This window comes from Neolamprologus brichardi, chromosome 5 (assembly GCF_056152115.1).
Source record: "Neolamprologus brichardi isolate AB-2024 chromosome 5, ASM5615211v1, whole genome shotgun sequence".
NCBI classification, from domain to species: Eukaryota; Metazoa; Chordata; class Actinopteri; order Cichliformes; family Cichlidae; genus Neolamprologus; species Neolamprologus brichardi.
This window is the reverse complement of record NC_142108.1, coordinates 23,698,576-23,713,883: the sequence shown is the minus strand read 5'-3', so window position 1 is coordinate 23,713,883 and position 15,308 is coordinate 23,698,576. Positions and strand designations below refer to the sequence as shown.

General features: G+C 36.8%; 1 protein-coding gene across 4 annotated transcripts in view; it reads left to right on the top strand.

Moving 5' to 3' along the window:
- The first annotated feature begins 3,621 nt into the window (after positions 1-3,621).
- Positions 3,622-15,308, top strand: part of chd6 (chromodomain helicase DNA binding protein 6) — a 94,800-nt gene continuing 83,113 nt past the window's right edge. For 3 of the 4 annotated variants that reach the window (XM_006782992.3, XM_006782991.3, XM_006782989.3), the window contains exon 1: positions 4,462-4,591. The gene's annotated coding sequence lies outside the window, so the exon portion shown is untranslated. Of the gene's footprint in view, positions 3,767-4,461; positions 4,592-15,308 lie in introns of those variants that run through there. The other variant, XM_006782990.3, reaches the window with a different exon arrangement.

Below are 15,308 nucleotides of genomic sequence, written 5' to 3'. Positions count from 1 at the left end.
CAGAGAGAGAGAGCGTCACCCTGTAACCATGGCAACCGTAACGCTGCCACCTGGAACAACAGAACGTAGCTGTCAAACAAAACCCAAACAGGCCTGACCCACCACAATATGAAACAGGGAAGTACCGCTGTGTAATCCATTTATTTCAACAAAGTAACTGTATTCTAAATACCACCTTTTTAAACGGTAACTGTAACGGAATACAGTTACTCATATTTTGTATTTTAAATACGTAACGGCGGTACATGTATTCCGTTACTCCCCAACACTGCCTAATAGAGAACCTAAAAAATGAGTGAAATGGAGCTGAGCCATGTAGGCATGCAGGGAAAAGTGATATTAGTCATCTGACATCTGAAACAGAATGAGCAACTTTATAAAAGTGAAAAACAAGTTAATCCTTGTGTTGCACCAGTTATTTTTTTCATGATGGTGTGACACTGGGCTCTGCCACTGAGCTCTACAGCCAGTATAAAGTGGGTAAAATAAGCTGTAAACAAACATCAATGCACAAGCAAATTCACATCCAATGAGCAATTTGGGCACTTTCTTTTCAACTAACCTGCATTCAGTCCAAGTGGGGGAATCAGTGTTTCAATAACAGAAGAAATTAAAGCGTGTTTACCTACTTGTCTCACTGGCTCCTCATTAAATTAAACAGACCTCTACTTGAACAAGCTGATCACTTTAGCAATTTAGTAATGTGTTTATGTAATTATATAGCCTTTAATACATTTGAATTTAACAAGAAATGCTAATTTTTAGAAATATCAGTTTAATTAGTATCAAATTTAATTTTCTGTATTCAAAGTCTACATTTCTTACAACAATTTTTAATTATGTTGCCTATTTCTTGTCAAGCTCTTTATTACATTTTCTTACACTTTTGTAATAATGTTTGCTTGAATCTTAAATATACATTTAAAGTATGAATGTAATGTTAAGGTTAAGGTAATGCTTAGATTTGTATGCTGGGATTATCATCACATGTACTATAAAGAAAAGGATTATCAACAACAAACAAAATGCTACAAAACATTATTATTTCCACAACTGAGACTGTTATTTTGTTTGTTTGCTTTGCTTTAAATAAACCGTTTCTGTTATAGTTGGTCTTTTTAGTGTGATAAGAAAAAAATAAGTAAGGGGAAAATCAGTATTTAAAAAACTGCAACAAACTGAAAATGTGCCAGAGATGAAAGGGGGAAAAAGTTGAGTCAGGCTGTGTTGTGATGTAAAATCCCTCAGAGGGGTGTATTTCAATAACATTTCAACTGCTTCCTCTACTATTTATCTCTGTTCTTCCAATGGAACAGACAGTACATGTGAGCTTGCTTGGCTGTAGCAAACAATTCATTTTATGAGGCAAAATTATATTAAAAGCTGCTCTGTGGATGATGTGATGATGTCTAATTTAGTAGCAGATACCAGCGATGCAGAAAAACGTCTCCATTCATTTTAATGATGTAAACACTGCTCTCCACTGTGAGATTTTTCTTCCAGGAGGGTCTCCAAGGAGTGTACCTGCAACAGTATTAACCTCACTTACTGTACAGAGGTTGTAAAGTATGTAACAGAGAAAATACTTTAAGCTGTTATCTCAGTAACATCAGGCATTTAACTCAGACAAAACAGGACTTTGTTTTTGGCATGTCAAAGGTGCTGCAGACAAGATGATTTTGCATCTCAGCACCTTCACATTTAAAGAAGAAAAAAGCGTTTGAAATTTTTAAATCTCAGCACTCAGAAATTCTGTGATACTCATGAAGCACTATCATTATCATTATAGGCTGTCTGCTACACTTTAATTAAAAAAAAAAACATTAATTGCATTCAAAAACTTGTAATTTTAACTCAAGCAGATTTGTCTTGCAAAGGCAGAATAACACAAGTCTGGTTTCTCACTGAAAATATCAACAATGGTGAATTAGTGTTTGTTAATAAAAGTAAGAATATTTGACTTTTTAACCAAACTATATTTAACTTTTGGCAAAGTAGGGTCCAGCTCAGGGTATTTCAGAAGCTTTTACCCATGTCCTCATCATCAAATTCAAGTTTTTAGACTTGTCTCCTCACATGCAATGTTAAGATCTTGTCAGTGAAGTTAAAGGTTTTGAACTCAATACATCTGCATGTTCATTCATAGCAACCTGGACTAACATTAAGTGTGAAGTTTTAAAAAGCACATTTATATAAATCATAATTCACAGAATGTCTGACTGCACTGCAAAGTATTCAGTGTATGATTACAGCATTACTGAACCATTGTTTTGTCATATATAGACACAGTGGTGTGGTATAATGAAGGTTTTTCAACGCAGAATGTATGCACTTACATTTAACCAATACTCAAATCTTCTATTGCCCAACTGTGAATGTGTGTACTTTATACACCCACCATCCACCCCACCCATCTCCAGCTCCATTTCATCAAAAAAAGATAAAAAGAAAAGATAAAATAACGGGTGCTCTTGAATATAAACTATTAATCAATTATGTGTGCACCTAAAAATAAATGGTAAAGCAATTGATTTTTTAATTCATTTTAATAAGTCATGTTTGAACAACAGAGTTCAGAGGAAAGTTCAGGATTATAGCACAACTATAGATGGCAGTAATTTGACAAGAAATATGTTGATATTTGTAAATGTAACTTTGATACAATATGTGATTTTAAATGTTCAAAATTTGGTTTGATACATACGGTTTCATTATTAAAAGGAAGGGAAAAACAAACACATTTGTCTAGATAATTGTTTTATTGTTTGTTTAAAAGTAAGTTTAAAAATGTGTTTGCGGTAAACTGTTAATACATAGAAATAGTTTATTCCCCAACACCTCTGCTTGAAATAATAATAAAAATGTAGATGCTATAGTGCACCTGTAACAATAATGGACTCAAACATACTTACACACAGTAACTATAACAGAATCAGCACAGGGAATCTTTCTTTCTTTTTTCTTTTTTTTTTAGCTTTTAAGCCACCTAGGATGAGTAAGTAAAGGGTCAGTGATAATCAGTTATGAAGATTGCGTAGTATGGTTGAAAGTTAAAGAAAAAAAGAGTTTAAGATGGGGTCATAATATTTTGAACAAAGTCAAACTTTAAGTCCCAAATGTCAACATGTGACTATAAATTTGTGATGCGTTTCTTTGAAGTCAGAAGTTCCTGACACACACATACAAAATTAGCGTTTTCACAGCTACAGGGAATGAATGAAAAATAATAAGTTATAAAAGTTTATTGTGTATCATAAAAAGCGTGTTTAGTTGGAGAATAATGGAAGAAGGTAACGGGCTGGTGATGCTAAAAGTCAGCGCACTCTAGGTGAAGCCGGAAACAAAGAGAGGTTCCAAGTCTTCTCAAAAGACACACTCGGATCAGCCTTCTAGCGAAACAGATCCCTAAAAAGGCAAAAGTTAACATCTGATACATCCTGCATCTCACAAACAGCAATTTAAGTCCAGCAACGAAGCTCAACATCCGGGAAACGCAACCCGATCTGCAAAAGACGTGGAATGTCTTATTTCTTTTCTTCCGCCCTTCAAACCCGGTAATGATGGAGGAGTAAAAAGCGACATGATTGGTGGATGCAGCCAGCAGAGGAGAAATGTAAACCCCTTCGTTTTGTTGCATCGGGGGGGTTGAAAACTGAACGCTCCCCTCTTGTTTTTTTCATTCCTTCAATGACAGCAGCAGGAGGCAGCCGGTCGGTGCGGTGGGAAGCTTCTCCCGGTACGAGAAGGATTTCCCGGCAAATCTGCGGTAAGGACAACAACACAACACCACCACCACCTACAAAAAGCAAGAGGCAGTGGGCATGAGGCTCACATCTATGCGAATCAGCAGGAAGGGAGGAAAATACACACAATACACAATGGTGTTGCCTGGGGCTGCCGCGATAGCTCTCAGACAAACCCGGGAGAGAGTGGCTCGTTTTTGCTTGCTTGACAGCTGCGGGGCCAATGGAAATATGCATGGAGCCAGCTGCGCTAGGCTGCAGCCAATGGAAAAATGTGAAACGCTGAGCTGCTACTGGATCAAAGTGGTAAGGTTAGGCTGGCTGCAGCAGCCACACCGCCGCCGCTGCTGCTAAACTTCCACCAAATAAAATGCTGTTTGTGTTTTGGCTGCTGCAGTGGCCATTTTAGGTAAGAAGCGCCCTTTGACTTAGGATGCGGCTTGTCTTTGTGAACGTGCGTGCGCGTGCGCGTGGCTGTGTCTAGACTGGCAGTGCAGAACTCCAGCATCCAGACTGAATGAACTCCGCGGAGCTGGTAGCTTTATGTGGATTAAATAGATATTGCGTGGAGTTCCTCTATTCTCCCTCCCTCCTCCTCCCTCTTCCCTTCTCTCCTCCCTCCTCTCCTCCTCTCTTCCTTACCCTCCCCTCCTCTCCTCCCCCCTCCCCTCCTCATCTCTCTCTCCCTCTCTCTCTCTTCCCTCCCTCCTCTGCCTGCTAATTTTTTATGCATTTTTCTAAACTGTCATGGCGATTTTGTGTCCTTGGAAATAAAAAGCGCCAGTGTTTTTCGGGCTAACCGGGGGGATGTCTCGCCGGTGAGAGCGTGTGTCCGGTGTCCGGAGCAGGTGAGCAGCCCGCTGGGGAGGTTTTTTCGGTGGAGAGATGTCCCCGAGAAGGAGTTTTAGAGGCTCTCCACACGTGTAAGGAGAGGGCTGTTATAATGTATTTACAACAGCGATGCAGTGACATTACAGAGCTAGCGGAGAAAGCTAGCGCGGTAGCTACGGGGGCTAACATGAAATGGGACACAGTGTATCCTTTTCTCTGTCGGTGTGTCCGGTGTGTGTTTTGTGCTTTTCGCCCCAAGTCGGCTTTTTACTCGCCGGGAACTTATTTTTTTCCCCTCCTAGCTAGCCCTCCCAACTTGTGGCAATCCAGTGCCTTGCAACATTCATGCTAGCTGTGCGCTAGCCTATGCGTCTGCTAGCATTCATTATAGCCAAAACCTCAAAGAGCTTTGATAAAAGCTAGTTTGTTAGCCTCATAGCCCCTTATGAAACATTTGTAGCTATAACAGCCAGGTGTGTATTCGGGGACATAATGAGTCATGCAAGCACACTGAGTCATTAAGTGAAAGTGTTGTCCCTAAATCCCTACATTTTCACCTGGCCAGGTGCACAGACAAAGGGTACTAAAAGATAATCCCTATTAATAGTGTTACAAAGAATGTTTATGTGTAGGATAAGTGGAAACTCTTAAATTGTTTTTACCCAATCTGTTCTGACTCTACTGTCCAGTCTGGAAGACTAAGGTTGTGAATGTGGCTTGTGGTGTAGAGTGCTTTGAGTGGTCAGTAAGACTAGAAAAGACTTCTATAAATGCAAGTCCAGCATATGTACAGGATGTTTTCCCTTACCAGTTAGTATGGTGTAAGGCTGGAAGTAGTCCTTTGTATTTGACATAAATAACTGCTCCTATCTGTTGCTAGGAATGCATTTGGTTTAATTCAGTCTGTTTGTAAAAGCTGAAAAGTTGCTTTTTCAATTCTTAGGATTTTCTTTGGTGGTTTGCAGTATGACTCACTTTGGTCACCAGGAGGCATGGTGACCCAGTATTTGCATGTTGGCCTTGTTTTGGTGTGCTACAGCCAAAAGATAAAGGATGCATGTCTTTTGACTGTGGGAGGAAAAAGACATGTAGGCTATTTGAAAACTCTGGCCTGAATGCGCCTGTCTGCGCCTGTCTGCCTACTTGTACACCTATCGTGGACAAGTAGACAGGCTTTTTAATTTTGACTTGCAGAATTGCCGTGTTTCTTTAACTCCATTATTGAGAAAGCAGAGGGAATAAAAAAAAAAACTTTTCTTTTCTCAGTTGTTGAGACAGCTGACAGTTCAAGCAGTGTACATTTGTGTACACTGTAGTACACAAAGCTCAACTTAATTACATAAATTTATATAAATAGTTAAGAATCTTCTGTGCTATTATTCTCATACCGATGCCGGATGTTGACTCCATGGGAATTTTTACAGCTGCTGACATCAGTTGGCACCGAGGTCAGAATAACTGAAAGTTGAATAGTAGTATTGAACATCTTTCCTTCCTGTTAGATCACACTATTACCTTGCTTATGGTTACTTTTAGATTTATTTATTTGTGACAAAAAATTGACAGTCTTTAAACAGATATTGCTTTGTCATAGAAAAAAAATTAACTTAAAAAAATGTTAGTTGAGGCAACAGGCAGACAGTTCTCACAAGGAAAGCTCTAAAAGAGCCACCTGTTGTAGAGAACTGCATGCTCAGTGTTTGAACATATTCTGCAAGAGCTTTTTCTCCATCTAAACCAAATAAAAGTGCGTTCATCTACTTCAGTGATCAGAAAAACCTGAACCATTGTATTATTTAATAATAAATCCAGATACGTACTGATAATCTGTGACCTTTCCATTCCCTCTCCACTTTATTAGGCACACCTACACAGTTTAATGTAATACTGTGCCACACATTCTGTATTCTGAAGATTTCAATGTTCATTTTTTTTGTTCACATTCAGAGTGGTGTCAGTTTAACTATAAATCAACTGTTTAGTAGTGATTTTACATTGGATTGCGTTCCAACATATTGTTTTTAATCTGTTTGACAAATGACACAAACAGCTCAGTGTAACAAGACTAAGAGGTCTCAGAGTTTCCTGCCAAATAAAGCTCCAGAAATTGACATTTTCTTGAAATAATATCTCTGTGACAGTATCAGTTAAAACCTTTGTCTTTATAACATGTAAATAAAAGAGAGATTGCAATGATTTGTAAATTATTTAATATGTGTTTGTGTGAAAATAAACCAAAAGCAGATGATCAAATACTGAAACTGTAAATTCTTATTCGTAATAAATTTGATGCAAATAAGACATTTAATAAAATGTTGGAACAGGGAAAACTATATATTTTTTGGGGGGGGCATTTAAAAAAATAATCTATTTTACATATTATCAGAAAATTCTGAGAAATTTCTGTACACAGGGTCTAATACAGAAAACCAGTATTGAATGCTTGTGATCTACTGGCCTTTGGGCAGCGCAGCATTAAAAACGGAAACTAGTGCATGTGCTCAGGAACATCTCCGAGAACCACAGGATTTTTGCTCAACGTACAAATGCAAGTTTCAACTGTAACATGCAGGAAAACGTATACATAAACAAGATCCAGGACCCCTGTCGCCATGTTTGGGCTCAGTTGGGATGGACTTAAGTAAAGTGGAAACTGGCCTGCTCTCTTACCAGTAAAAATTGCTAATCCTTTTTTGGAAATCATGGAAACGGAATCATTCATTAGCTTGGACCTGTAGTTAAAGGGAAGAAGAAAAAAAGCAAACGGGCGTGCCACAGCAGACTGTCAGCAGCCCAGAGGTGTATGTTTTTTTTTTTTGTTTTTTTTTTTTTTCATTTTTGCATTAACTGGCTTGACAAAAACTAAGACTCCAGGCAGAGATAACCGGTATCGCAACAATGGTTATCGCTCTTCTCTGTTAAGCCAGGCTTTCTGCTTCAGGATCTCGGCACGTTCACATTAAAAAGGGGCATTTCACGCTCTTCCGCACACAAATGATCCCTATGAGTGTCGCCTACTCCAATCAGATGTGATCAGTTCATGATGATAAAATGGTGAATCTAAAAAGTCTAAATCTGTAAACGATAAAGAACACAGTGAACATAACAATAGAATGCAAAACGGTTACAGTTAACAGTACAATTACATTAAGGCTGCTGAAAATCATTAACCTTGGAACATAACATTCAGTACGCTCTTTGTTTATTTCTAACATAAAAGCTGTACTTAAGATATCTGAAACTGTAAACTGGATTCATTTAAAGTTTAATAATTATTATTATTAATATGCTGACTATTAGCTGATTAAAGTAAAATTAATTTTATTGATACAATATGCATTCTTACCATGTTTTCTTTGTTTTGTAGCTCCAATTCTAGCAATATAAAAGTGGCTTGGCAGCAGGTTAGAATCAAATATAAAAATATGTATACATTTTCCATATCAACAAATACATGCACATTCCAAATGACAATATGATAAACAGTTTGAGCTGCTCTAACTTTACAGCTTGGCTATTTTTGTGATTTTAGTAAGTTACAGCTTAAAAAGCTTAGAAAGAAAAGCATCTGGATTTCTTTAGACTACGTAGACTACGATGACCTGGATGACTGAGAATCTTCACAGACATGCAGCTTAAGAACTTCCACATATAAAATGTATTTGCCCTGCAAACAAGCTGAATTGCACTTAAAACATGCTATAAATAAAAGAATCAGTAAAAATGTGGTGCATCTAGTCAATTATTAAACCGAAACTCTGGATATAACCTGCGCCGGTTATTTGTTCAGCATAAGTTACCCTAATCATATAGCAAAGTTAAACTCCTTTGTGACACACAAAACTCAAACTTTAAGTTTGTCATTGCTATCCATTAATCTCGCTTCATAGTACGCTCCTCAGATCTGGCTCACAATAAAAACAGTTAGATTTTTATGAAATGAAAAATATGACAGTGATGGCACAAACTGTTTATCTGCTGAAATCCTGTATCAATCAAGAATGAAATACTCGCTTTTAAAACTATATCATTTTTCAAAGGGAATATGGTTAACAGAGGTGATGTAACACAGTAGCAAAAAACATTTGCTTCTTCTAACTTTTCTGAAGTGTTGCTGACCTCAAATTAGGATGCATTTTCAAAAATGTTTCTCAGTTAGAACATTTGATATGATGTCTTTGAGCTGTTATCTATTAAATATCGGGTTTAAATAATTTATAAATCATTGTATTATGTTTTTTATTTATATTTATTTAAACTTTAAATTTATTTATTTTAAAAGTAAACATTTATTTAAACAGTACTGTTTAACCTGTTTAACTTTTATTTACACAGTATCAAGTTCTGTGAAATAGTTATTATAAGAATAAACTTAGAGTTGGTGCAGATACAGTCATTGGTTACTTCATTAGGCACAAACTCCACCTTGGAACTAATATTGATCTCACCAACACAACTCTCTGTCTAACATATAATTTAATACAATTTATGCAGTTTCTTAATAATTATATTTTGGTAGGAGGTTTTGTGTTCAAGGTCAGCCTGAACAGTAAACAACTAATTATAATATTTTTTTAAAGGTGGTTTGACTTGTAAAGGAAAAAAAACCATACAATTTCAAATGCCCTTCCGTCATACTGTATAGATGTCTGTTGATGTTAGTCAAACTCAAGCTGTAGAAAGCAACTTTCTTCCCTTTCTTTGTATGAAGAGTTACGTTAATGCCAACCCTGGCCTTGGGTATTCATCCTGTGTGCTGTTAAACCATAGATGGTATAAAAGATGGAAATTGCTTTTTAAACCCAGAAGCAAAGACGCGTCTAAAACTTCATTCCTCGAGGGCCAGTGTCTTGGAACTTTTACATGTGTCCCTACTGCAACACATCTGAATAAAATTCAGCCGTTTGATTCATGTTAAAGCAGCTCATAAGTGAATGACCATTGGTGCAATACAAGTACTTTTAGAAGTATATTTTTCCCAACACATTTACTTACATTTATTTAAATTTACTTGAGTAGGTAGGGTAAGGGGTTGCCACCTCAGCATGCAGTCAAGTTCTATAGAGGTCTACTTATGACCTACTAATTTTATTCAGGCGTGTTGCAGTAGGGACATAACGTTACAAGCTAACGTCACGCCAGCTAACATTAGAAACGAGGGTCCTAAAACTTAAACTTAAACTACTTTCCCTCTGATCAACAGTTTGATTACATTCTCATATCACAAGAGTTTATTTGCTAAGTTCGAGTCTCCCCACTTTAGATCTACTTCAAAAAATTTTTTCTGTAACAGAAAAATCAATCAATAGCAGCGAACTGGAGCTTACAGCAGCGCTTAGTGATGAAAATACGGATATCCCCAACCAACATTCAACATGTCAGTGTGTCAACATCAAAATGTAATAAAAATCAGGAAAATACCTGAGCAGTGACTGTGGCCCACTTGATCCAGTGATTACAGTTCCAGGCAAAGTCCAGTGACTTGGGTTTGTTACCCATCTTGCCACAAAATACTGATAAGCATTAAAACTTTTGTAGGCCTTCATATCTCGTCCAATATAATGTGTGTTATTGTTGATAACATAATGATATAAATCTTGTGGTGTGAAGTCAGGAATAATGCCAGGATTACATTCCACAATAGGGCTGTGCGATATGACCAAAATCTCATATCCCGATATAAAACATCTATCGTCCTGATAACGATATAAATCACAAAATTTTAACATTTTCTGTAAATTCTGTGAATCTCGGGCAGCTCGACTTGCGTGAAGCGTTTCCAGCTCGGCGTCGTGTACCTGGAATCGAGTGTTTTAACAGATGCATGAAACAATACATTTTTAGACATAAGTTGTAATGGCCGCCGTTTCCTTTGTGAGTATTTATTACACGGCATGCTGTGGGGAAAAGCCTGTTCTAACGTTTGAGTCTAAGGTTTATTTTTTAGCACCTGACAGCTCTTTTTTGCTTCTCATCCGTAAACTCTCTGCTTACTCTTTCACGTGATTCAGTTTATTTTGAGAAGTCTCAACAGCATCTTGAGCTTTATTGTGAAAGGTTTATGTGGAAAATAAACAAGCGGACACCCGATGGTTTTACCGTCGTTGTTGCTAACGACAACGCATAAAAACAGGCGCTTGTCCGTCCGTAGTGTGGTTATATTAAATATAACAGAATGAGAGAACTTTAAGAAATTAATATAGCCACTACAGTGACCATCAAAACGATGAAAAAATATTGCCATGAACAGTTTATTTTGCGACACCATGAAACAAATGATAGTGTAAAATGAAACGATAGATGTTTTTATATCGTCATCCGATATATATCGTTATATCGAACAGCCCTATTCCACAACATCAGTAAACTCAGTCGGGGGGTATAAGTTAACATCTTCGTCCCTCCCTCATCAAGTTTCTCCACATAACGATTTAGAAGCTTGTGATGAAACATTGATAGAGATCTATTGGAAATCGGCTTTCTGTTCTGAACACTGTGAGCAAAACATGGTCTCAGTCACTCACTTTGGATCCTGTTGAATTTTAAAAAGTCAGCATTATAAATCTGTGTTTCAGAAAGGAGGATTATCTGGGGTATGTTCATTGGCTAAAAACTTGTGATTGTGGTTTGACATTCGGAAGCGCCGCCGTCTTCTCACATCTAGTTTTATAAACCGCTGACATGGACATGGTAAAAATGTTCATCGCTCATTGTTTTCTTTAGTCAAAATGGGTGGCGTCAAAGTAACAAAGTCCATCTTTCTACTGTTTTTGCTTTAAAATATACATACAATGTAATTACTTTTGTACTTAAACATCAAGTGTAACAAACAATTTCTTCCTTACAACTGAAATTGTAGTTCATAGAAAGAAAATTTGGAAGGTCACCTTAATGTCCGGATATGTAAACCTTATACAATGATTCATGTGAAACCTACAATCTCTCTTACTATAAATGATCTTGTTTAATAAACATATACTTTTAAATGCTGGTTTAACAAAAATGTAACCAATGTTGAGTATTTTAATGTACAAGCTCTGTTTAGGAGATTCATTGTCAATTCTCTATACTTAAAAATAACTTTAATGTTGACTAATCTGAGAAAATAATCTTTCAAACAGTACATTTTGCGATATTGTCATGAACACATTTGTCATTAAACTTAAAAAAACAAACAAAAAAACAAAACATACACTGACCTCTTTCTTGACAGGAACATCGTGGCTGCCACACATATAGTTTTCATTATTTTTCTACAGTTCACAATGTGCAGCTGAATTTCAAGCAACTTGTAACATTTTTTACTTCTTTTGCTGAAGATGATCACATGAAAGTAATCCAGTTGTGCTGGAACAAAGGCATTGGACACTTTTATTGTGACATTTGGTCTTTGGCCTTTGGCCTTTGGTTGATCATTTGCATGATCAACCAAAGGTTGCATGTACTATGTTGGCACCTAAAAGGAAAAATGCAAGGATGTCAAGTAATTTAAAACATTTCAATTGTAATACACATTACATGGTTCTATGTTTTGTATCTAATCTCCTTGAAGAAGTGTTTCACACCATTGAGGCATATGGTGCCGTCAGATATCTTTGTTGCACTCTGAGATGTTTACAGTAAACCTGTATTGATGGTTTAGTAAACCATCAATCACTCAGTTGAACCATTTAAATTAAACCAACCATAAAATTGATCAGCTGTCCACAGTTTGTAGTCACTGTTTTAGTCATAACATGTTCCTTATTAAACTCTTATTATTGTTTTAAAGCTTGTGATTATAAATATTATGTTATTATAGTTATGAAGAAATGACAGGCTAAGTTAGATTTCTTCATTATGTTCAGCTTTCTCCTGGTGTGCTTATTTATTGTTGTTTAAGGGGCAGTTTATGTGCTAGTGTTTCAGTTTATCACTTCTGTGGATGGAGACAGAAGAAATTAGATTTAAACTGATCAACTGATTGTACGATATGCATCTCAGTTAGTGTGAGTCAGCACCTCAGAGGAAATGCAACACTGTCTTCTCTCGATTATCCCACTTTGCATTTTGTATTTGGGTGAGAAGGCAGCTATGCATTCACATGAGAGTTTGGTGTAGCATTAAAGGTAGGCGGGATTCACTTGTGACCTTAAATATAGCACACAATGGTGCGCTCTGATGTGTGGCTCATGTCAATGCCACAACACTATATCAGATTAGGTAGGCTGGATACTTGGCACAAGGAAAGATGAAAACTGTGTCATCAGCATCAGCAGCAGGGTTTGAGATTTAGAGGTGATAAGTAATTAACCGAGAAAGATGAATCTAAACAGGGCTCCCTCTGACACCATTGTCCGCTGCTTTGTTTGTTCCCTCATGGAAGCGTCGGAACAGCTGAAGCAGGGATGGAGTGAGGAGGAGCTGTGTTCCATTTTTAAGGCGCGCTCCGCTCTTTGTGCAAGCTAGCACACACACACACACACATTTGGGAAAACGGGGCTGAAATTTGGTTCTGATTTAGCACAGCCGGCTGCTCCTCTTCATCCCTCTAGCGAGTTGTCTCCTGATGATTCTCAGACTCAGCAACAGTATGGCTCTTCTGCTCTTTTGTGCAAGGGCAAGTGACTGAGTGACGGGAATAAGGTCACTGAAGAAAGAACGGGTCTCTCCACTGAGATGGCCTGGTAGGATTTCTGTCTGTTGCTTCAGAATAAGTCTGCCCTAACACCCACTTTTTAAGGTTGTAAAATGAAAATCCTAGAGCCGTTTCTTTATAGAGATAATTTCACAGGTAAAACCGTTACTGGAAAAAGAGTAGTTACTGAGTGGGAGGAGGAAAAAAATCTATTGTCTTTTATTGATTAATTTCTCAGTTAATGTTTGGCTACAATTTCTAAAAGCTAAAGGAGACGTTTTTACAGTGGCCTAAAATGTAAACTTTTTTTTTTTGTCATATTTGTTATATTTGGTTAAAAATGACTTCAAATAAAGTCATTACATTAGAGTTTGGACAAAAATGTTTATATATAATTTTTAATATATAATTTATGTATTTTAATATTTGCATTTTCATAGAGAACACAGGCGCACACACATACAGACAGCCATTGGACTTATACACCCATACACACACACTCACATTCAGCCTGCATCAATACTAAATAGAAACACATTGAGACAATCGCTCATGTCCACGCTACACTCACATGGAACCTAGATTTCCAATTTATTTTAAATTATTTTATGTTTCCTATAAATGAACAGTCTTCACTCTTTGCCTTAACAGTGTAAGTTAGTCTCCCCAGAAGAGTAACAATGGGACTATTATTAGGGACTACTATTCAAACATAGTCCTGTGATCCAGATATTCGAGGAACAGAGTTTGGCAAAGTTTAAATGTCTAGTTGACTTGTTGAGCACATTCCTAATTATTAAGTCTAGTGTTAAGTTGACTATATCAGTGAAAGTCTGGTTGAAATGGGTGAAACCAATATCTGAATATTAATAAGAGATGTCTCAAGCCAGTTCAAAGGATTGGTGTCAGGTATATTGATTCAGGTGTCCTGTAATTGGCTGATAATAGAATCAAAATCAGATCCTCAAATGTGTGTGGCTGATGTCAGTCTATGAATCTTCCTGCACCTACTTTTGAAACAGCTAGGTTGTGCACTGAATTAATTTTACTGTGTAAAAAAAGTGCAAATGTATTTTCATATTGTCAGATATTGGATATCCTGTGCATCTGTTGACCGATAGCATTCTGGCTTTGGTTAACTTGGTGTAACTTCATGACAGGCCAAAATAAAACTTGCTTGTTGTTGAGTTGTTGCATGCTGTCTTATGCTAAAGACCATGGAATCGGCTCACAGATGTTCTTAGTCTGCGCTGCATCAAACTCAAAGGAAATCAAAATGACTTGTGAGAAAATAGACATAAATCAACATCATACTAAGTAATATCGAGGCAAAATGCTGTAGTAAGTCCGTACCAGGTCTTTCTCTTGTCTTTTATTTAGTCGACCCCTCAGTAGGTCTAAGGACAGAAATTTCTTGTAATATAAAAGTTGCGTCACCTAATTTATCTCATTAGCCTACTGTTGACTTTAGCCATTTTACATATATAAAAAAGAAAAATTATAAAGAATAAAAATAAACGCCAGGTCAATGTTATAACTTTTTTTTCTTTTCAGCATTCATCTTGTAAGGCCATTGGATAAAATTTTCATTGAAACCCTTTTAAACATGCTTTGATTTAGTGTCCAGTGTGTGACCCTTTACTTTCTTTATCTGAATCAGTATGACTCAGATAAACATGAAAGAAATGTTGGCAGTCTGGTTTCTGGTGTTTATTCATCATTATTTAGTAATGCTCCTGCACAATCGTTAATTGAACGTGTCTGTGATCCCTACAAACCTTATGTCTTCTATTAAATGTGAGTCTATTGTCTTACTGGTCTTCCAACTTGACTTTCAATGTTTTGATCAAAAATACAGTGTGACAGATTTAAAGGCTGTAACGATTATGCCATTGTGTCTATTACGTGGATAATTAACGTATAAATAAATTATGCCTCTACATAATACACACTTGATACAGATCATACCATTTGAAAGTTTAAAAGCAAAGCCCTACCAGTATGCACAAACTATAACATACTTCCTAAGTTGTTACTGCCAGCTGTAAAAAGGAAAAAACTGTTGATACACAAGCCTGGACTATTAAATTCCTAGGGTGTTTCAACTTGTTCTGATT